This window comes from Mustela putorius, unplaced genomic scaffold (genome assembly GCF_011764305.1).
Source record: "Mustela putorius furo isolate JIRA1106 unplaced genomic scaffold, ASM1176430v1.1 tig00003850_pilon_pilon_pilon, whole genome shotgun sequence".
NCBI lineage: Eukaryota > Metazoa > Chordata > Mammalia > Carnivora > Mustelidae > Mustela > Mustela putorius.
The window spans coordinates 11,683,245-11,706,214 of NW_025422002.1; the positions used below are offsets into that span (position 1 = coordinate 11,683,245).

At 44.4% G+C, this 22,970-nt stretch overlaps 1 protein-coding gene and 1 pseudogene across 2 annotated transcripts in view; both read left to right on the forward strand.

The window, feature by feature from the left end:
- Window positions 1-22,970, forward strand: part of ATG7 (autophagy related 7) — a 243,773-nt gene that overhangs the window by 197,756 nt on the left and 23,047 nt on the right. The window lies entirely within an intron of this gene.
- On the forward strand, window positions 13,277-14,385 carry LOC101686392 (annotated as a pseudogene).

Genomic DNA, 22,970 nt, shown 5'->3' on the forward strand with positions numbered 1-22,970 from the left:
TCAGTATGTCACCATCTGTACTGACAGAACCAATAACAAATAGATATGTGGTCCTGTCACCAGTGACCAGTAATAGGCTATGTGCAAGACAGCATAAAAAGTAGAAGGAGGCAGACTTTTTCCAAACAAACAAATCCCTTGAGCAAATGCCCTTTAAAGTTTAAAATAACAACTCCTTCAGTTGTGCATGCAGCTTTTAACTTTTCAGAGAGCTTTAAATACCTTAACTCTTCTCATTTTATTAAGGTACCCAGATCATGAGGGTTTTTCATTTTTCTTTTTTTTTTTTAAGTTAGTTAAATAAATAGCAATTTTGACACAGCACCACATAGCCGACAGCTTCTAGTTTATAAAAAAAGAAGAAAAGAGTCTGAAAAGGCCTACTTAACCGGCAAACCCTCTTGGCTCTGGCAGGAGGGAAACAGAGCTGGTCCGAGCCCAAATAGCACTTCAAGGGCCAGGCAGCCTCTCGTGCACACCTCTTGTCTCCATCCCAGGGGGTGTTTTCTGATGGAACATGAATGCTCAATGTTATTTTCTTTAAAGTCCGAGATTGTGAGCTCCCAAGGGGAACCCCCACAAAGCCTGGTGCAATTCCCTGTACATCATAGGCACTATTTGCTGACTGATTGCTTCTATTTTATGAGCATTTATAATGGCCTTTTAAATAAGTGTGATTTTAAAGTTTGCTGAATGAAGAGTGGTTTTTATTTAGTTTTAGGGTCACCATCGTCTTGGTTTTTTTTGTCTCCCTTCCCCCCCGTCCATCTCTAGTTTTAAAATGTGATTCACTAGGAAAATATGACTCTATTAATTGAATTAATCTTAGAGCCAACTTTTCAGGAACCTATCTATTTCTGTAAAGTGAGATCCACTTGCAAGTGTACCATTTGGTGCCAGCACTCAAATTTTCCCTGACTCAGTTGCTCCGGTGGTGCTTCAAATATCTTCCCATAAATCAGGCAGCCAGTGCCCCATACTTGTGAGGATTATTTACAGGGTCTTGTGATTCAGCCCAGGATCTGATAGTGATCTTGGTCGGGTGTTATAAATAGGCTAGGCTTTGCCAATGGCTATTTTTATAAGGGAAGCTTTCTAAGTTGATTTTCTTTGAACCCAGAATGACTTTCTCCCTCTGGCTTCCCCTGTTTTCCTCTTCCACTGGGGAGATCCTCTCTTCTGTGGGCCTGTCTCCCCCCGCCAGCTGGTGTCTGCAGAAATCAGAAGAAAAATGCATGCCTGTCACAGAGTTGCCTGAAATCCTATATCTTCACCCCCTTTCAGTATTCTCTTTCTTTCATCCCGCGGGAGAATGGCACCCACCCCGCCCATTAGGCCACAGGATCTCTGGGACTAGCCACCTTGTCTGAAATAGATACCCACCGGCTCTCAGGCAGAACAATTCCCTACATTCATACCTGAATGTATATTTTACAATATTACCTTTTGTTTGTCTTTGTAGACTTGCCCCTTCCCCAAGTTGGGGGAAAAAAAAGTCCTGAGTTACTGCTGATGAACCGAATTGCCTCGTTTGAGGTAACCTCAACCCCATGTGTGATTAACACCTCTGCCCCAGGTGATAAACTAGATCGCCTGCTCAGGCCTTCCCCAGGGTTGTCTTTTCCCCAGGTCTCCAGAGGTCTCTTTCCTTCTGGTGGGGTACCCCTACGTATGCCATGTGCAGTCAGACACGAGAGGCTTGCCTTCGGGCACTGCCCTTTCTTTGCATCCTTTCCCCAGGTTTTTATGCCGAAAACAGCACATTCTCAACATGAAGCAAAAATTGATCCTGCTTTTTTTCATCCTGTGTTTTTGACCATGCTGTTCTTGGCAGTCAAATTTCCAGGCTTGGGGGTAGAATTGATAGCTTCAAGCATAAGTTAAATTGGTCGGCAGCATGCCATGTGTAGTCTTAGTCCCCCTGGATAAATTACCAGCATCTGTGGCTTCACCCACCCCATGGCCTTGAGTGTCTCCTTAACTTTACAACTGGCTTGCCTCTTGGAGCCCTGCCTCCACCCTTCCACCCACCAGCCAGCTCTGAGGGCTGGAGCGCTTTCTCACTTCTTGGGCCAAGTACTGGAAGTAAAAGAGATTGTTTCAACCTCTGAGTTCCACCACAGGGTCAAGGGCCCTAGAGCCTGGTGCTGCAGTCTGGCCAAAGGGACCACAAAACAGGTCACCAATGATGTCCATCCATGTTCTGAGCTTTCGTTCTGCCTTTCCCTGGGATTAATGTCCCATCTTATAATAATAGTGAAGATCAAATAAAATAAGGCATTATAATTGAAATGCTTGATGAAAAGTAGACAGCATAACAGCAGCAAAAATAAAAATAGTAGGTACTGTTTTATAGGCATCTGTTGTGTCCCGGATACTTTGTTTAATGCTTTAAAGGAACTGCCTCATTTAATCCTGATAACTACTCCTTTAAAGTATTAGTATGCCCATGTTACAGAAAGGAAAGTAAGGCTTAAAAAGATGAAGTTATTTGTTCGAATCACATACTTAGAGGAAGTAGTAGTCAAAATTTGAGTCTGGCCATGCTGACTTTAAGGCCCATATTCTCATCTATTAAGCAGAATATTCCCCTTCCCACTTCAGAATTGGTAAGAGAAACGTAATAAACTTCAAAGATGGGCATTTACAGTGTTTTGTTTGGGCTATCCATTTTACCTTCCATTTTCAGATCAACAAGCCATTTCCTGTGCTCAGGCCTTATTTCCAGAGCAGAAGGAACTAGGTGGTTTTTCCCCTGGGAGAGGGAGACTTGAGATGTGTCTGCCTGTTCCAGGAAATGCCACCCACTCTTGTCACCCACACTATACCGCCCAAGTGCATTGACTATACATTAGCCAACATAGTGATGACTCTTGTGTAAGCCACTAGCTGTCAACATGAATAAGGCTCAGACAGTGCTCACTGCATTTCTGTTTCTGTGGTTGACAGTGGATTCAGTAGGGCATTTAGACCTGCTCTGCTTTTAAGAGTCATTGGCCAGGTGTGAGTTCATCAAGTCCCTGGCAGAGCACATGTCTAGCCACAGAAGAATGAGGCATAAAAGCCTTGGTTCCTGTGTGGAGCCACCGTCCTGTAGCAGAGACAGGACAGGCATTGTGACTAATCAATGTGCATATGTTTGGCAGTTTTGGAAGAAGTGCATCCATCAAGAGAATTCAGAAAAGGGGACGGTTCTGTGAAAGTGTTTGATCTGGATGCTGGCATGTATGGGTAGAATGATGAGGAGAGTGAAGAATGTTCCAAATACAAGAAACAGCCAGGGGTATCTGGTCAAGGTTTCAAAATTGCTTTATTCCTGGGGGGGGGGATTTGATATAAATTGGGTTTTAATCTTAATTCAAGAAAAGGCACCTGGTAAAACTTGCCACTTTTCAGGGTCCTTATGCCTTGAGAAATAGTGTAATTCTGTTCAACATGTCTTAAGTGTATAGTTACAAGACCAAGATGCTGTCCCATGGGCAGGAAGAGAATCAGAAGTGAGTGAGATTGTATTGGTCGTGACACAGACATAGGTGTGTATAAAACTCACAGAATTGTTTACCCCAAAATGTCAGTTTTTTGCTATTTGTAAATTTTAAAAATATTTTTTAAGTGTGTAAGGTCAATCCTTCCTCTCAAACGATTTACAGCTTATTGAAAGATAAGCTAGAAAACTGTCTTCCATGTTTAAATACAGTGCGCATGATAACAGAGATTAAACAGAAGAACGTTGTGGGAGCTTGAAGCCAGCACAGAGCACTGCTGTCTGTGGGAAACCCAAACCATCCTGACAGTACGTGGCATATGCAGTTAGATGTCAAAGTGGGAAACTGCCAGAAAAAAGGCATGGGAGCAGGGAGGTGTGTTTTGGATCAGCTGTCATTCCTTTTGGTTTGGCTGGGTTGGGTTGGGTTGGGTTGGGTTGGGTTGGGTTGGTTTTTTTGTTTTGGGGTTTTTTTTTTTCTTAACATAATTCCTAAGCTGGTATTTGTTGAGCACCAACTCTGTGCCAGTAGAGTACTGAGACTCTGAGCTGAGTCCCCATCTGCACCCCCACCTCAGCAGAGAACATACACAGATGGCAAAACAGCATATGAAAAGATGCTCCCTATCATCTGTCATTGGGGGATTTGCAAATGAAAGCAATAATGAGATTCCACTACAGATTTATTAAGATGGCCCAAATCCAAAACAATGACAAAAACAAATGCTGGAAAGGATATGGAGCAACAGGAATCCTTTTTCATTGCTGGTGGGAATACAAAATGCTCTAGCCACTTTGGAAGACAGTGCAACAGTTTCTTACAAAGCCAGACATGTCCTTACCATCCATCCAGCAGTCTTGCTCCTTGCTTTACCCAAATGAGTTGAAAACTTATGTCCACACAAAAACCTGCACACAGATATTTATTGCAACTTTATTCATAATTCCCAAAACTTGGAGGCACCAAGATGTCCTTCAGTAGGTGAATAAGCTATGATACATCAGACAGTGGAATATTACTCAGTGCTAAAAAGAAATAAGCTGTCAAGCCACAAAAAGACATGGAGGAAACTTCAGTGCATATTACTAAGTGAAAGACGCCAGCGTGCAGAGACCACATACTATGATTCCAACTATACGACAGTCCAGGAAGGGAATAACTGCGGAGGCAGTAGTTATCAGTGGTTGTCAGGAGCTGATGGGGGAGGTGGTGAGAGAACAAGAAGGCAGAGCATACAGGAGTTTGAGGAAAAAACTCTGCTCCTGTTCTTTTTTTTTTTTTTTTTTAAGATTTTATTTATTTATTTGACAGACAGAGATCACATGTAGGCAGAGAGGAGGCAGGCAGAGAGAGGAGGAAACAGGCTTCCCGCTGAACAGAGAGCCCAATAGGGGGCTCGATCCCAGGACCCTGGGATCATGACCTGAGCTGAAGGCAGGCAGAGGCTTTAACCCACTGAGCCACCCAGGTGCCCCTCTGCCCCTGTTCTTAAACATGCCTGACCTAGCTAGGGGACACAGGCACCCAGCTCAGAGGGAGGTTGAGGACATACCCAAAAGAAGCCATAGAAGGGAGCTGGCTGGCCATTGGAGGCTTCACTAGAGGCTTTCTAGGGGAAGAGGTACATCTAAGGTGTGACTAGAAAGAGCTGCAAATAGAAAGAAAGCAAGAATATTCCAGGCCACAGAAACTTCACATGCGAAGGCCCAAAGATAAGAGAGAGGAAGAGAAACCATCTGTGACCTGAGAGCAGCTCAGCATGGCTGGGAGGGATGGGCAGGGAGGCTGAGGGATGGGCTAGGTCATGCAAAGCTTGGTCAGGCACACAAGTACATGGAGAGTTCATGTTTAGAGCTGTAGGGAGAACCTTGGAGTTCTGCACAGGATGACATGATCAGCTAGATCCCTGCTTCAGAAAGATGGCCACAGGGCAGAGGACAGGTTGCAGATGATAGGCTGGCTCAAGAAGGATAGTGGCTTGGCTAAGAGCAGGCCAGAGAGAAGTGGATGAATTTGAGAAGGTAGAATCTGCAGGTGCCAGTGATTAGTTGGGTGGTGAGTGAGAGAGAGGAAGGACTCTGGTGCCTCCCTGGGCTCTGGCTCTGGCCTAAACAGCCAGCAGGGGAGGGAGCTGTGGGTGAGGGGTCCACGAAGAGGAGGGTAAGGATCAGGGAAAGGAGGGTTGGGGAATAAGGCTAGAAAGGTGGATTAGTAGGCGCCTGGGTGGCTCAGTGGGTTAAGCCGCTGCCTTCGGCTCAGGTCATGATCTCAGGATCCTGGGATTGAGTCTCGCATCGGGCTCCCTGCTCTGCAGGGAGCCTGCTTCTCTCTCTCTCTCTCTGCCTGCCTCTCCATCTACTTGTGGTCTCTCTCTGTCAAATAAATAAAATCTTTTAAAAAAAGAAAAAAAAAGAAAAGTGGATTAGAATGTGCTGTGTTTGCCAACGTGCGGACTGTGTGAGGAAAACCCAGGGAAGGCACGGTCTCCTTACAAATCACTGCTTTGTTACTGCTCTTTTCTTTGATACATCAGACTTCAGCCAGACCCTGGAATATAGATGGACATCTGGGAATTGTTAGATTTTAGAATAAACACTTGACAGCTTTTGCATTCCCAAAGTAGCCCATACCCAAACTGACAGTTGGGGGCTTGCTAAGGCCTGGATAAAAAAACTTGATATGAACCTCAAAGCCAATGAAGTTAATTAAAAGAGAATAGCTTTTATTGAATTTTAATAATTCTTTCTTAAAGTATTGATTTTAAATGATAAGGTAAACAATAGAAACAACCTTAATCTTTCTTGACCCCAGTTTTCCCATCTGGTAAATGAAGGAAAAAGAACTGTTGATCTCAGAGTTCCCTTCCAGCTCTGAAATTCTAGCCCTATAAAATTTTTCATCATGATTTAAAAAAAAAAAAAAAGTCTCTATGTGAATAAACACAGAGTACAGGGCTATCCCTTACTGAGCCTCAAACATTTTTTAATCCAAAATTTTAATGTTGAGACTCCAACTTGTCAGATTTCCCAGAGTGTCAGTCCTCTGATGGGCATGCTATTTTTTTTTTTAAAGATTTTATTTATTTATTTGACAGAGAGAGATCACAAGTAGGCAGAGAGACAGGCAGAGAGAGAGAGGAGGAAGCAGGCTCCCTGCTGAGCAGAGAGCCCGATGCGGGGCTCGATCCCAGGACCCTGAGATCATGACCTGAGCCAAAGGCAGAGGCTTTAACCCACTGAGCCACCCAGGCGCCCCACGGGCATGCTATTATTGTTTGAAAATACTGCAACCTCTGAAGCTCTGACTGAGGGAGGAAGGGAGGGGAAGAAAAAGGGAAGAAGGAAGGAGGGGAGAAGGTATGTTTCAGGTTTTCAGCGATGAATTTCCTGTACTAATGCTACCAAAACCTTAAAACCATCTTGTGTCCCTTAAGGAACCCAGGTGCAATAGAAACAATAGAAAAAATAATTCCCAGTTTTGTTTGTCATAACTAACTTTACATTCTCGTTTCATCCTCGAATTTCCATGATGTGGGTAGGTTAAGTTCTCTTCCTCGCTTTATATGAGGAAACAGGCAGAAAGTGGTAGAGTGACTTGTCTAAGCTTACAATTAGGAAATGGCAGTGCCAGGACTCATCTTAAGGCAGATGGGCTCTGGAGAGCCTGCTCCTGACCACTCTGTCCTGCTGTTCTCACTGCAGTTATCATAGGTATGGAGTGTTCGGCGTCAAATATTCTCCCCCGTGGTCTTTGTCAGCAAATAAATGAACTGTGTGGATAAAACCACTCTTTGGTTAACTAAACAACATATTCCACATGCCTATGGCCAGAAACAGCCGCGGTATCTTGGTTCACATCTTTGCCCATATTTTAGGCCTAGCTCTTACAATGACCAGATGACTGCCTCACTTGTGAAGTTGAAGCCTTGGCAGGTAACCTGCAAGTGTTTTTCAAGGCTGGGAGCGTGGGCCAATGAGTGTGCAGGAAAGTATTGGGTTGAGCGTAGGATTCAGGAATACCCTTTCTGCTTTTGCTCAAGGCTGAGTGGAGATTTGGTTGCTAGGTATTTTTTTCCTGCTCCCCTAAGTCCCCCACACCGTTGCTGATGAGAGAGGCCCTTGCCTCTTGTGACTGCTATGTAGGTAGCTCAAGCATAAAGAAGTCATTCCTAATTCTTGCCCCAGAGGCAGTGTTATGAGGAATTGCTAGGGCAAAGGGAATGATGCTTTTGCCTGAGAACAATAGGGGCCCTATGCCTGTCCAGAACCTCAGATATAAATTGAGGGAATGCACAGAGGCAAGTACCGAAGAGAAGTGTCTTGTATTCTTGGGAACCCGCAGGCCCCCACTACTTTTGATTCAGGCCAAATAAGCACCCTACTTCCCAGGCTCTGCTTCCATCAAGCCCATCTAACGTGGCCCATCCGGCCTAAATACAGTCAGTAGCAGTAGCGGAAGTACCATTTTGTATTTAACAGTTTACAAAGTGCTTTAACTTGCACTGTCTTCGTTTGATCTTCACTGTCTCATTTGTTCTTCACAAACCTGTAAAGCTAGTGATACTCACATTTTACAGAAGAAGAGGTTCAGAGAGGGCCGGAGTATAGTGGCACAGATGGCACCTATGTCAAAGTCAGCAGGCTTTCTCCTGTACTTTAGGAAAGAACGGGGGCATAAGGAAGTCTGTGTGTCCTTTCAGGGATAGGTGGCAGTAATTGCTAACCTCTGACATACATCAGAATCACCTGGGGGATGTTTAAAAAATAAAGATGCAAGGACCTTACCTCAGATGTAACATAAGAGAACCCCCAAGTCTGGGTACCTGTCATATGAATCTTAGAAAAAGAAAAGCTCCACAGTCAATTCCGGTATGCACCAAAGGTCGAAAAACTCTTGCATTCAAAGTTCTTCTAGATGTACCAGAATAGTCTAATAATAGACTATTATTTGATGGGAATGCTTTGCTTCCCATAAAGGAAAGCAAGTAAATATTCCCATGGAGAAAACAAATCTAAGATTTGGTCCCTGATCTCCAGGAATTTCTAATCTGCTTGGGGATAAGACATGTGCACAGCCACATGTACGTACACTGGTCTCCCAGTGTCTAAGACCTGAGTAGTCAGAGTATCAGAGCAGTCCCACAAGAGAGGCAGGGGAGAACATAGAAGGAGATTTGGGCCAGTGAGGTGATCAGTTTGGCCTGAGCAAATCATTCACATGAGCAAGATGTGGGATACAAAGCTGCTCACATAGGCAGAAGCCATATCATATAGGGGTTTCCCTGCCAGGCTGAGGGACTACAGATGAACCTTGGCACTGGATAGACTCGGGGTGGGGGGTGTTTAAAGCAGAATGTAATTAGACATGTTTTACAAACAATCCCCATTTTAATGATGAAGAAATAAGTAGATGAGGGTATTTCAGAACCCTCGCTTCCTTGGTGGAATAGATTTAGATAGTGAATCTTACTCAGATTTTGTTCTTATGCAACCAACCCTCCTTGGGGTAGAGGGATACAGTGCATACAAGTGTCCTACAGTCATGCACACAGTATTATTTACTTACTGTCAGTGAAGTCAACTGGTGAGAGTTTTCATACACCTTAACCATTTTTTGTTTCTCTCCCTACTTTCAGATAATGATACTTCATATTGGCATTTTAAAATGGGTATAGTTTGGAGACCACATTCACATAGGTTGAGGCTGTGCTGGTCTTGGAGTGAGTGATGGGAGGAGGGAGCCTAACACCTCCCCAAATGGCAGCTCTTGCTTGAGACTTTGCACACACATTCACTTAATTTTCATAAGAATCTCCTGAGGCCAAGAAACTGAGGCTCAGCAAAATTCAGTAAACTTACCCAGAGTCATGCAGCTAAGAAGGGACACAGCTGGATTTGAACCCACTTCAACCAAATGCTCCCCCCTCCCCACCAAACCTCTCTACTAAGCATGCTGCTTTACCATGACAGGGGCACCCCTGGATAAAACTCCTTCTCCACCAGTATGCTGGTAGAGAACTAGCATGTCTGAAATCCACCGCCTTCCTTTTGTTTATTCATTCAGTAAACAAGGGACGATGATACATCCACCTCCCTCATCAGGACATTTTTTTTTAAGATTTTATTTATTTAGCTGAGAGAGAAAGATAGGGATAGTGACAGCACAAGTGTGGAGTAGAGGGAGAAGCAGGCTCCGACTGAGCAGGGAGCCCAGTGCAGACTCCATCCCAGGACCCTGCAATCATGACCTGAGTTGAAGGTAGGTGTTTAGCTGACTGAGCCACCCAGGTACCCCAGGACATTTTTTTTTTTTAAAGATTTATTTATTTTTAGAGCATCTGCGTGTGCATGGCGGGGGATGGTGGAGGCAGTGGCAGAAGGAGAGGGAAAGTGGGCGAGAGAATCTTCAGCAGATGGGGCTGGATCTCATGACCTGGAGTTCATGACCTGAACCAAAACCAAGAGTCAGACTCTCAACATTTTAAGGATATTTTAAGGATTAAAGAGATAGAATCCCTTTAAGAGTACTGGCTTATGGGACGCCTGGGTGGCTCAGTTGGTTAAGCGGCTGCCTTCGGCTCAGGTCATGATCCCAGCGTCCTGGGATCGAGTCCCACATCAGGCTCCTTGCTCGGCAGGGAGCCTGCTTCTCCCTCTGCCTCTGCCTGCCATTCTGTCTGCCTGTGCTCGCTCGCTCTCTCTCCATCACTGACAAATAAATAAATAAATAATCTTTAAAGAGTACTGGCTTATAGCTCAGCAGTACGTACATGCTAAACAGTAGGCCTTAGGGCCACTACTAGTGGCTGCTGAGCCAGGTGCTATGCCAGATGGGCTGGAGAACCAGGTGTGAGGAAGTTATGTCCCTGCCCTGGAAGAGCTCACACCCCATGGAAGCAATGACCCCCAACAAATAACGAGCATATACTGCAAGCAGGACCTCAGCTCAGACCCTGCACCTCTGAGGCTTCCCTGTTGCCTCACAGCAGAAATTTCAATGACCTGACAAGCTTGGTTCTGGAAACCATTGTGGGTCCAGGCTTCAGCTTGTCAGTAACCAGCAGTGTGTTTGGGATGCAACTTTGCCCTTTTTAAAAAAGTCAGTATTTGGTAGGATCCCTCACCTTCCAGTGCCTCACATCTCACTCACTCCTGAGAACAAGGCACAGTTCACTGTGAGTCCTCTCCAGGGCACCAACACCCTGCAAATATGCAAGCATTTCCTAGTATGAAAGCTGCCATGTTAGCTTAATTTGAGGGCACTGTTGTTCCAGGCCATGCGTGGGGATTTGAGGGGAAGAATGTGGAGTGGACAGCTGTAGGTTATCAGGTTCTCAGTGGCCTGTTCTGTAACAAGGGGATGATGGTAAAACTGTCTAACAGAGGTGTTGGAGGGAGAGCCCCAACACACCACCAATGGTGAGATAACAGGTGTAGCACATTAGGGATCTGTAAAGGAACTCATGAAACTGCTGGATGGACGAGAATGCCGCTGTGCACACCACGTGCTGATGAAGTTCTAATGGAAATCAGCGTGGCTGGCACCAGCTTGGGAAAGGGTGGCTGAGAACAGCGTCACAGAGGTGTCGACTCAACCTCAGAGATGATGCGTATGCTGTCAAGGAGAAGAATAGGCCTACGTTCTAGGTGAGAGGCAAGGCGCGCAGAGTGGTAGGATAGTGGGCGGCGGCAAGCTGTGTAAGGGACGGTGAAGACCCTCTAACGTGAGACTCTGCCCCAAAGAGACTCTGCCCTCTGCACCTCTTTCGGATGTGCTGCCAGGGCCGGCAAGGGGATCAGCTTTGCATGGATGTCCCAGGAAGCTTTATGGGGAATTTTCCATGCATTTAGTGACTATAGATGGCAACTGCTGACAATAGTAACAGAGTAGATAAACCTTTGAGTGCCTCCTGGCCTGTATGTCCTGAGTCTTCACCACAGCTGCTTGAGATAGTGACCATTGTTATTCTCATTGGTTAGAAAGGACGCTGAGGGGCAGAGAGCTTATGTGACTCACCCCCAAGTAATTAGCTAGTAAGTGGCCAAGCTAGGGTTCCATTTCAGAGTGATCCATCCCCACAGCACAAGCCCTTAACCCAGCGGTTGTTCTTGGGAGTAGGAGATTTTTTAATGTCCCCGACCCCATTCACCTCCTTTTACCTGCTTATCTTCTGTTTGGGAGCTTTCCTTGGAAGGGTTAAACTACAGCAGAGACTGGCAAATCTCTTTGGCAGAGTGTCAGGGAAACCTGACATCTAAAAGCCAAAAGTTGAGTATTTTTGGAGCCAACCATCCTTTTGTGTGTTGGCTACTTTCTCCTAGCTACAGGTGAGTTTGCAGTAATTTGAAACATCATTCTGTGCTAGGAGACACTGGGGAATTCCTGAATAAGCTCAGAACTTGCTAATCAAGGAGGAGTGATGAGCCTCACAGAGTTCACAGCTCTGCAGGTTGGCCAAGTGAATCAGCAGAGGATGTGCAAGGCTTTTACACACCTCTTCTGTGTCTGCACAGGGCTGGGAGGGGCTTGGAACAGAACCGGTCATGCCTAGGCAAGGAATTGAGACTAAATTCTATCAAAATGGCCCACCCAATTTTCAAACTGTTTACTGGGCAATTCCATGTGACTGTCAATAACAAATTCAAACAAACCTCAGCCTTGGGGCTAGCGTGTTGATTGCTCATTGTGTGTCCACTACTCCGAGTCTGACGTGTCTGGATTCAAGCACAGCCGTGTCAGTCAGTAGCAGGGCTGCCAAGCGCTGTAGGCAGGCGGTGATCACCCTCACTGTTTTGATTCAGTGTCTGAGTGGCTCAGTGGGTTAAGCCTCACATCATGATCTCAGGGTCCTGGGATCCAGCCCCGCTTGGGGCTCTCTGCTCAGCGGGGAGCCTGCTTCCCCCATTCTCTCTGCCTGCCTCTCTGCCTACTTGTGATCTCTCTCTCTGTGTCAAATAAATAAATAAAATCTTTAAAAAAAAAAAAAGAAAGAAAGAAAGCTCCTTTTCACAAATTCGTAGACAGCTCTGGATCTAGAATCAAACAGAGCAGAGGTCCGGTCCCAGCCAGCTACCCACCAGCCATATGGCCTTAAGTCACTTGCTTTTCCTGTCTCCACCTTTTTTTCCCACCTGTAAAATGGTCACACTGAGACCTCAAAGGGCTTTTCAGAGGGGCTAATGACATTGTGTGATCACACTTTGTAAAAAGTACCTGGAAAATATTGGTGACGTCATTTTGTGTCATATAGGAAATGCTTCCTCCAGTGCTTGTAACACCCAACTCAGGTCCTTCCTTAGAACATCTTCAAGTTGTAAGGATCAACCAGACATTGTGACAATGATCTGTGAATGTTTGGTGTATAAACTAAAATTAGTACCTTTCCCTCATTCTTTGGTGGAAGGGTGGAGGGAGGGAGGGAATGTCTAATTCTGTTAAAATGATCTTCCTAAAGTTCTTACCCAACCATGATTTTACCCTCTATCCTGGTGACTCATTGCATACAAGGCGTAGCTATCTAGCTTGTCTCTAGGCCTAGAGAGAGGAAGGGGGAGGATGCTTTCTAATTTGTACCATATGCAGGACTCCTTCCTCATGTACATTTGGGCAGAGGTGAAGTACTCCACAGTGTTTGATTTAGAGTAATGGGGAAATCTGCCCTACCTTTCCTCTGGGAGCCCTAAATGTTGATTTGCCTTTGGGAGGGCAGGGGCTTCAATGAAACCTGATTTACTGCGTCGCCCTGGTACCGATTTCCTTTCACATACTCTAAAGGAAGTGCTCTGGTAATATTGGCAAAGGTTTTAAAATGTCAGCTCTGGAAATGAAACTGTACCTTGTGATGTTAGAATAATTATACCACACTGGATCTCTGATTACAGCCAAAACAACGGTTGCTAAATCCAGCTAACATGGAAAAACTGGACAAGAAGGGGAAAATTCAACCATGCCTGTGGAAAGGGTTGGTGGGACACAAAATCTTGCATTTCTGCTTGTCTGGTTTTAACTGGAACACCTTGTGGCCCCCGGCCCAGGCCCCCACCCTTTTGTTTTCTGTAGCCACAGCCCCGGCATGTTGATACTAGCTGTGGGAATTCTAGGATTTAACAATGAATTGAAAGAACTGCTTTTATCATTTCAAGTATATGGCCCTAGGCTGAAACAGGCAAAAGAGTTTGTAAAAATCTTGTTCAAAAGTAGGCTTCAGAAGAGGCTTGCCTCCAGTGTCCTCCACTGTGGCAAAAAGAAGGTCTGGTTGGACCCCAAGAGACGAATGAAATCACCAATGCCAATTCCTGTCAGCAGATCTGAAACTGATCAAAGATGGGCTGATCATCCGGAAGCCTGTGACTGTCCATTCCCAGGCTCGGTGCTGGAAGAACACTTTGGCCCCCTGGAAGGGCAGGCATATGGGCATTGGTAAGAGGAAAGGTACTGCCAATACTCGAATGCCAGAGAAGGTAACCTGGATGAGGAGGATGCGAATTCTGCGCCAACTACTCAGAAGATATCGTGAATCTAAGAAGATTGATCGCCACATGTATCACAGCCTGTACCTGAAAGTGAAGGGTAACGTGTTCAAAAACAAGCGGATTCTCATGGAACACATCCACAAGCTGAAGGCAGACAAGGCTCACAAGAAGCTACAAGAAGCTTCTGGCTGACCAGGATGAGACTGGCAGATCAAAGACCAAGGAGGCTCGCAAGCACCAAGAAGAGCAGCTTCAGGCCAAGAAGGAGGAAATCATCAAGACTCTGTCCAAGGAGGAAGAGACCAAGAAATAAAACTCCCTCTCTTTTGTCTGTACATAGTGGCCTCGGCAATAAGACAGATCAGTCATTCAATAAAACAAACTTTTATCTGAAAAAAAAAAAAAAGCATTTGAAGCATTCTCTGTTTTTCTCACCCATGTTTCTCCATCAGAAGGAGCCCCACACCTTTCCCTGTTCTGTATACCCTATTTTTGATGATCTGCCTGGCAGGCTTCCCCCTCCCCCTCATTTAACAGAGGGTAAAGCAGGCATTTCCTTCCACCCATTGGTAGAGCAGCCCATTCCACTGCATGGCACCACCAGGGAAATCTGCATCAAAGAGCTGAAAAATGGGATTAGGGTTTCCCTGACTGTGGCATGTTAGAGAACCAGAAAAGTGCCCTATAATAAAATGGTGGCAGCTGCTGCTTGTTTCTCCAAAAAGTGGAAGAATTCTAATAAAGGATGTGCAGTCTGCTCTTATGGCCACCAATAAATACCATGCATTCTGAGTCAGCAGACCGCCCCCCTCCCCATTATCCTGTCATCTTTCAGGTGAGGGTACCTACTCTGTACATTATTAAGAACACAGCTCCCTATCAGTGGGCAAATGCTTGAAACAACGCAGCAACAAGCCCACATTCTGTGTTGTCCCCAGCTGCTTCAGGATTGAGGATGGAATTTAGGCACATTTATTCCTCCATTCAAATCTCACATTAGCTATTTCCAGAGGAGTAGAAAAAAAGTGCCGCTCCTCTTTGTTCTGAGTGGTTGACTTCGTGCAGAAGAGATTTGCAGTAAATCCTCGGTGGGATTTGTTTCTGCCTTGCCCTGGTATTTGGTAGGTACTCACTTGTTTGTTGATGGAGAATCTTTTATGCAGCCGGAATGAATATCTAGTTATAAACTTTTTTTGAAGCAGAGGACTAGAGACTGAGAAACTCTGTAGCCTTTGTTTCCTCACATGTAAAATAGATTCACCCCTCACAGGACAATTTGAGAATCTATAGTGTTACTGTGCAACTTGACAAGCCTCGTTGGAAGGAAAAATGGTTTGTCCAACTCACAGAACACCTCTATCCTCTAAATTTGTAGATGTCCACACTGAGCCGTTCTCCAGTTCTCTCTGGACACAGCCTGTGTGTCCTGCAAATCAATCTGACTCTGATGCTGTCTGCCCGGAGGCAGGTTAAGGGCTCAGTCACACAGGACTGCCCTTCCACTGGTCTTCCACAGACAAAGACCAAAATATGTATTTCTTTTTTGTTGGTGGTGTTTATCCATTTGTTTATTTATGTACTAAAGAAATATTTACTGAATCCTTCCTTTGGCTGAGACTCTGACTAGGTACTAAGGGCACAGGTGAAAGTTCAGGAAGTTTCCAGGCTAATCATCTCATTCACACTTTTTCTTAAGGTGCCACTTGCAAGTAGTAGATCCCCAAGTTACGCACATTCTGACCTGGCTCACAGATTAGGGATTCCTATGACCCCCTCCCCGGTTTCAGTGATTTGCTAAAGCATCTCCCAGAACTCAGGAAAACAGTTTACTTACCAGTTGCTGGCTTATTATTTAAAAAATAGAACTCAGGGGTTCCTGGGTGGCTCAGTTGGTTGAGTGTCTGACTTGGTCTGCTCAGGTTGCAATCTCAGGGTCATGGGATTGAGCCCTGTGTCAGGCACTATGCTGCTTGGGACTCTCTGCCTCTCCCTCTCCTTCCGCTCCCCCTACTCTTGTTTTCTCTCTCTTTCTAAAATAAATAAATAAAATCTTTAAAAAAAAAAAAAAGAAAGAAAAGAATTCAGGAAAAGCCAGATAGAAGAGACCATAGGGCAAGGTATGCAGGAAGAGTTGTGGAGCTTCTGTGTCCTCTGCCACCTTCCCAGCACCTGCGTGTGTTCAATACTGCAGGTCTCCAAACCCCATACTTTAGGGGTTTTTTATGAAGCATTTGTTATGTAGGCATGATTGATTATTGATTATTAATTAAATCTCCAGCTCCTTTCCCCTCCCCCAAGGGTGGCAGGTGGGGTTGAAAGTTCCAAGTTTCTGATATGGTTTGGTCTTTCTAGGGACCAGCCTCCATCCAGGAGCCCACCAAGGCTCATCTCATTAGAACAGAAGATGCTTCTGTCACCCAGGAAATTCCAAACATTTTAGGAGCTGTAGCCAAAAGCCACAGACAAAGACCAAAATATGTATTTCTTTTTTGTTGGTGGTGTTTATCCATTTGTTTATTTATGTACTAAAGAAATATTTACTGAATCCTTCCTTTGGCTGAGACTCTGACTAGGTACTAAGGGCACAGGTGAAAGTTCAGGAAGTTTCCAGGCTAATCATCTCATTCACACTTTTTCTTCCTCAGTAAAGCTGTCAGCTTTTATCCTCCAGACCTATTTTCTTCTTTAAGTTCCCCAGAACTTTCTAGGGCAAACAAGATCCACTCATTTCCCTTTCTCCATGAAGCTTTCCCAGACTGAGCGAGATTCTGCATTTCAGTTTCTCCAACTATAAAATAAAGCCCAAAGGGAGTTAACAATATTTCCAAAAATTCTTCTGAAGTTAAAGCAGAAAATAAAAAAAGACTTTATACCTGTTGGGAAAAATTTACCAAGCTGGTGACACTTTACTGTCAGCTCTAAGATGTGTTTGTTTGGAGAAGTTCTTTTGTTTTGTCTTTTTGTTAATTTACTGTTTTTTAATAACAGCTTTACTGAGATATAATTCACATGTCCTACAACTGACCAACTAAAAGTGTACAATATTTAGTATTTTCACAGAAAATATTGTGCAACCATTACCACAATCAGTTTCAGAACATTTTCATCACCCTAAAAAGAAATGCACACTTGTTGGCAGCCACTCAACTCTTCTTTACTGATATATTTCTGACTATACAAAGTAAATATCGTACTCAGTAAACCATAGAATTCTGTGCCAATACAGATTGATTATTGCTGCTCTTTTTTTCCAAATTCATAGGCAGAGAGTAAGCTTCTGTAACCTTGAACCATATCCTCCTTGTTTTTAAACTCCCAACTTATAAACAATGAGATTTTAAAATAATGTCCTGATTCCTTCTGTTACATTTTTGAAATTGATTTTTATTGGTTGTTGTATGTTGCTTATATGTCCAACAACATTGTTGTTCTATCTCATTAGTTTTCACAGTTTGTCTGAATATCCTTTTATTATTTACTATTTATTTTTAAAGGGTTTATTTTTTTAAGTAATCCCTTTACCCATCATGGGGCTCAAACTCAGAACCCCTGAGATCAAGAGTTGCAGTCTCTACCAACTGAGCCAGCGAGGCACTCCTGAAATTCCTTTCAGATTCTCCACATAGACTGTCGTACCTTTTTTCAACTAACAGTAGTTTGGGCTCTTCTTCTTCCATTTGTATACCTCCTTACTTTTTCTTGTTTTATTTCATTCGCTAAGGCTGCCAAAATAATGTTGAATCAAAGCACTAACAGCAGATTTCCTTGAATTGTTCCTGACTTTACTTAGAATGCTTTTCAAGTATTACTATTTTCTATGATATCTGCTGTAGGTTTTATTAGATTAAGGAAGCTTCCTTTTGTTAACAGATTTGCCGTTTTGCTGAAATTGTTGAGTGGATGTTAACTTTTCCTGATCTACTAAGATGTTTAAATTTTTTATCCTTTTATAAAAATGAGAAATGTGGTATACTAAGATACTAGGTTTGTTTGTTTGTTTGTTTGTTTGTTTTTTATGTTGAGCTATCTTAGCATTCCTGAGACACTCTCATTCTCCTCCACCTGTCCCTGAATAACTATCTCCTGTAGTTAAGAATTTGTATTCCTGGGAACTCCTGGGGTATCGGTGACACTGGATTATTTTTCATGTTATACAGACACCTCACATTTATCACTGTGTACCAGGACTGGGTGGGAAGGAACACAGGCATTCGTGTTTGTAAGCGCAATTGTTAAGAGTGTAGGACCCTACAGAGTTTATTTAGGAAGCAAACATATCAAAGTTTGAGAAACTTATGTCCTAGAAAGGACTTTAACTGCAGTGGAAACAATACACTGCCTTCCTGCTTTAGGATTTCTCATCCTTATCTATGCAGAAATGCAATAGGAAGTGATTTGGTACATATTCTGTTTCTGTGCCTATCTGTGTGAATCATTCAGTCTTCCCCACTTTGCCTGTTGCATTTCTACTTCAGTTATGGGCTTGCTATCACCTTCTCATTTGGGGGACCATGGGAATATGTGCAGCAAAGTAAATAAATACTTCAATGAAGAAAGGTTCTGTTTACCATTCTAATTTCACAAGACAGTGTTTTCTATATTGAATCCTGTTTTCAACCCATAAGAATATTGACTTCATTCACCCCATATCTATTGACACTACTGTTAAATCAGCCAGTGGCAGCCCCTGCTGATGTGTCCAGGTATATCCAAGTTTCAATGGCGCGTACCTTACAGAAGCATAAGTCAACTCTCCTGCCTTCCGGGAGTTTAGAGTTAGTCATTTATTATCACTAATATCTACTGAGTCAGATGGCTATGTACCTCCTTTGTGCTATTCACCAGCAGAGTCCTGGAGAAGACTATAGTACAGAAGGCTGGTCTCTGACATCATAGTGTAACATCAAGTCCAGTAGGAGGGACGATACAAAGTGCACATAGAAAAATGTTAAATAACAGAAATTCAACTGAGTATATTTTAAAGATCTGATTGGCTTTATTGAGTGATTTATGAATCAGACAGCCTCTGTATTGAATTGCAAAAAAGGAAAGATTTTTAAAAGAAGAGAGGAAATGGAAAAAAGGAAATTATTAGCAAAAAATACATTGTTTTAGGCAAGAATGTCCTCTTCAGGGGAATGAAAAGGGAATGATAGGTAATCCTATCAGCAGATTACCTCCGCATGCTAACCAGGGTTTTCCATATTGACTGGTTAAAAGGTCCCATTTAGGGGGAGGTTGTAACTGCACTTAAGTTGGGTATGAAGTCTTAGTTTGCTGATGTGGGGCTTAGTGGAAGTGACTCCATTTCAGATCTGTTGTTTCTTTTTGATAAAAGTTAAAAGCAACATTGCAAGAATGAGGTCAGAAATCAAGGACACAAGAGAAGTCATACGTAGAATGTTGTTGAACTCTCATAACTACATAAACCATCAGATGTGGGGGCAAGAGAGGTGGGAGAAGGCTTTTTGCAGAACAGATAGGAATTGCAGAGGTGGGCCTGGGGGACATTGTGGTGAGAAAAATACTCCCTTGGAAGCAGGGAATGGTACATCGGGTGACAGTGGGAACCATCCAGCATAGCTAGGCAAGAGGGCATGTGAACCAGGTGGAAGGAAGAGGGTCATGTTTTGGGACAATGAAAAGCCAGCCTGGGTAAGGAGTTTGTATTTCCCCCTGAGAACATTGGGGCAGAGGTGGCTCTGTGACATTGTCACCTTCAGACACCACTGTCTCCCCTGCTCTTTGCCCTGTTCTTACCCTCACTATGGCTGATGAGAGAGAAGGAGCCTGCAGTCTTTTCTCATACTCGCTCCTTTATAATTAGAAAGTGGTGGAGAAGATGTGTCCTTGGCATTTGTGGCTCTGCCTCTTGCTCTGGCTGGGGAGATGGGGGTGGTTAGAGGCAGGCCTGAGGACCGCACGGCCCATGCAGAGAGAGCCAGAACAGATGTGCTGTATGTAACATCCTTCCCACCTCAGCAGACGTGACTAAACAAACTGTCTGCTCTGAACAGTTCATCCGGTTGTCAGAGCCACTCACAAGGCGAGCAAGGCCTCGCAAGCAGCAACACGTTCTCCGCAGCAACGCTCCTGGGTGTGTATGTGTGCGTGTGTGGACTTCCTTCTGTTGAGCACGTTGCCAGCCGATGTGTTGAACACACTAAGATAAACTTTGAAGGAAGTGCAACATTTTGAATTTAAAGAGACACAGTGACCTGCGTTATGTCTTCCCAGAAGTTACTTCCAGAAGAACGGCTTTAGTTGGTTTTCTGAGAAACTTGGATGCTGCATTGGGAAGTAATGATTTGCTCTAGTTGAAAACAGGCCAGAAAAATCAAATTCTTTCCAACTAGTACCCAACCTGGACATCATGAAATCATGAAATGTGCTCCCCTCCTTTGCCTTCCTAACTCCCCATCCATCGGTGACCTCCATTTAGTCATGATTGTTCTCTCTCCGGTTCTCTTTAATAACGACTAGTAACTCATTTGTTTTATTCTTTATTTTTAAAAAAATTTTTATTAACATATAATGTATTATTAGCCCCAAGGGTACAAGGTCTGTGAATCGCCAGGTTTATACTTCACAGCACTCACCATAGCACATACTCTCCCCAATGTCCATAACCCAACCACCCTTTCCCTACCTCCCGCCCCCAGCAACCCTCAGTTTGTTTTGTGAGATTAAGAGTCTCTTATGATTTGTTGCCCTCCTGATCCCACCTTGTTTCGTTTATTCCTTTCCTACCTCTAAACCCCCTACATTGCCTCTCAACTTCCTCATATCAGGGAGATCATATGATAATTGTCTCTCTTCGATTGACTTATTTTGCTAAGCCCAATACCCTCTAGTTCCATCCACGTCATTGCAAATGGCAAGATTTCATTTCTTTTGATGGCTGCATAGTATTCCATTGTGTATATATACCACATCTTCTTTATCCATTCATCTGTTGGTGGACATGTCGGTTCTCTCTATAGTTTGGCTGTTGTAGACATTGCTGCTATAAACATTCGGGTGCACATGCTCCTTCGGATCACTACATTTGTATCTTTAGGGTAAATACCCAGTAGTGTGATTACTGGGTCATAGGGTAGCTCTATTTTCAACTTTTTGAGGAACCTCCATACTGTTTTCCAGAGTGGCTGCACCAACTTGCATTCCCACCAACAGTATAGGAGGGTTCCCCTTTCTCCGCATCCTCATCAGCATCTGTCATTTCCTGACTTGTTAATTTTAGCCATTCTGACTGGTGTGAGGTGGGATCTCACTGTGGTTTTGGTTTGTATCTCCCTGATGCCGAGTGATATGGAGCATTTTTTCATGTGTCTGTTGGCCATCTGGATGTCTGTTCATGTCTTCTGCCCATTTCTTGATTGGATTACTTGTTCTTTGGGTGTTGAGTTTGATAAGTTCTTTATAGATCTTGGATACTAGCCTTCTATCTGATATGTAGTTTGCAAATATCTTCTCCCAGTCCATCAATTGTCTTTTGGTTTGTTAACTGTTTCCTTTGCTGTGCAAAAGCTTTTGATCTTGATGGAGTCCCAATAGTTTATTTTTGCCCTTGCTTCCCTTGTTTCATTCTTTAAAATGAGGATGCCTTTCTCCCTATGGTGGCCCCTCCTCCCTGGGGAGTGTGGAGTTCCTTAGACCCAGCTTCACCTCCCTCAGCCCCCTGCTCTCAGCTAGTAGGTCACAGTCAAGACTAAAACCCGGCTGTTCCGATCTGGGCCTGGCACTCAGGGTGCAGGGGCTGTGCATAGTCCCCAGCCAATGCTAGGGTTCTGGGGGAAGCAAGGAGGAAGAACATGAGGTTGGGAACCTAGGCCTGCTGTCCTGCCTGAGAGGTGGGAGGACTTGGGGGCCGGAGGGGACCTCCCCTCACTTCATGCTTCTCATTTACTTACCTCTCAGCCTGTGTGTGTGACCTGCATGGTGAGGCAAATACCTTCCTCACAGGGACACCCCACCTCCATGCACCAGGCCTTTGCTGGATGGCACTGAGTGTGTCACCCTTTTGTAATCCTCCTTAAGCCCAAGCAACAGTCACATGGTCTACAAGTTTGTGTGTCAGCTTTCACTAAACTTCACCATGACAGCACAGCATTTTGAAGCTTCTTAAATAGCCAAAACTAGACTGATAAGAATAGTAATAACAGCACCTAACATGTATTGAGTGCCTATTGTATGCCAAGCACTCTTCCAAACACTTTGCTGGCATTATCCAGTCAATCAGTTTAATTTAATCATCACATTCAATTATTTGATTTTCCCCAGAATCATCCTGTAGGAAGCAACAACTTATTAAGACTTAGGGCAAGATGGCATGTCACACCTGCAGACAGACAAGTGCATCCCTGAGCCTCCTGTGCTGGGCAGCGTGCAGGCCTGTAGGTGCTGGTGTGGTGGGGGTGGTGAGGGGTGGGGCAGGGTTCCTGCCCTCAGAGAGCTTGAGAAGCAAAATGGTAAGGAGAGAATTGACACAGTGTGGCCCGTTCTTTTATTCCTTCATTCCACAAGCATTCGCGGACGCCAACTTGCTGCTGTATGTCTGGTTTATGATTACTGAGCCGTTACTAGCACTGCGTGAGAGCTGCAGGCATGCCACAGAGATGCAGCCCCTGGCCTGGAGCATGTCGTCTGCAATGAGTAAACCAGAGGTGCCCTGTGCTGGACCCCCAGGAGAGGAAAAGGACAGAGGGTTGGGCCTGGGAGGATGAGCCAGAGGTACAGAAAGGGAGATGGAATGGGTAGCGGAGAACACAGGCCCCTCTCCTCTCTCTCCTCTGCTCCCCAAGTGAGCAGTCACACCATCTCCCTGTGGGCTGAGGATGGATCTAGGTAACATAAGAGTGGTGTTTTACCGCCATGCCCAGCAGGCAGGAAGAACAAGCTTTGTTATTAATAGAGTAAAAGTGTTCTGACAGAGGCCCTGAGTTTTATTCATTTGTCTGTATGCCATCCCCTATCCCCCAGTGTTGGAATTGGCTCCTACAATCTGGGTACC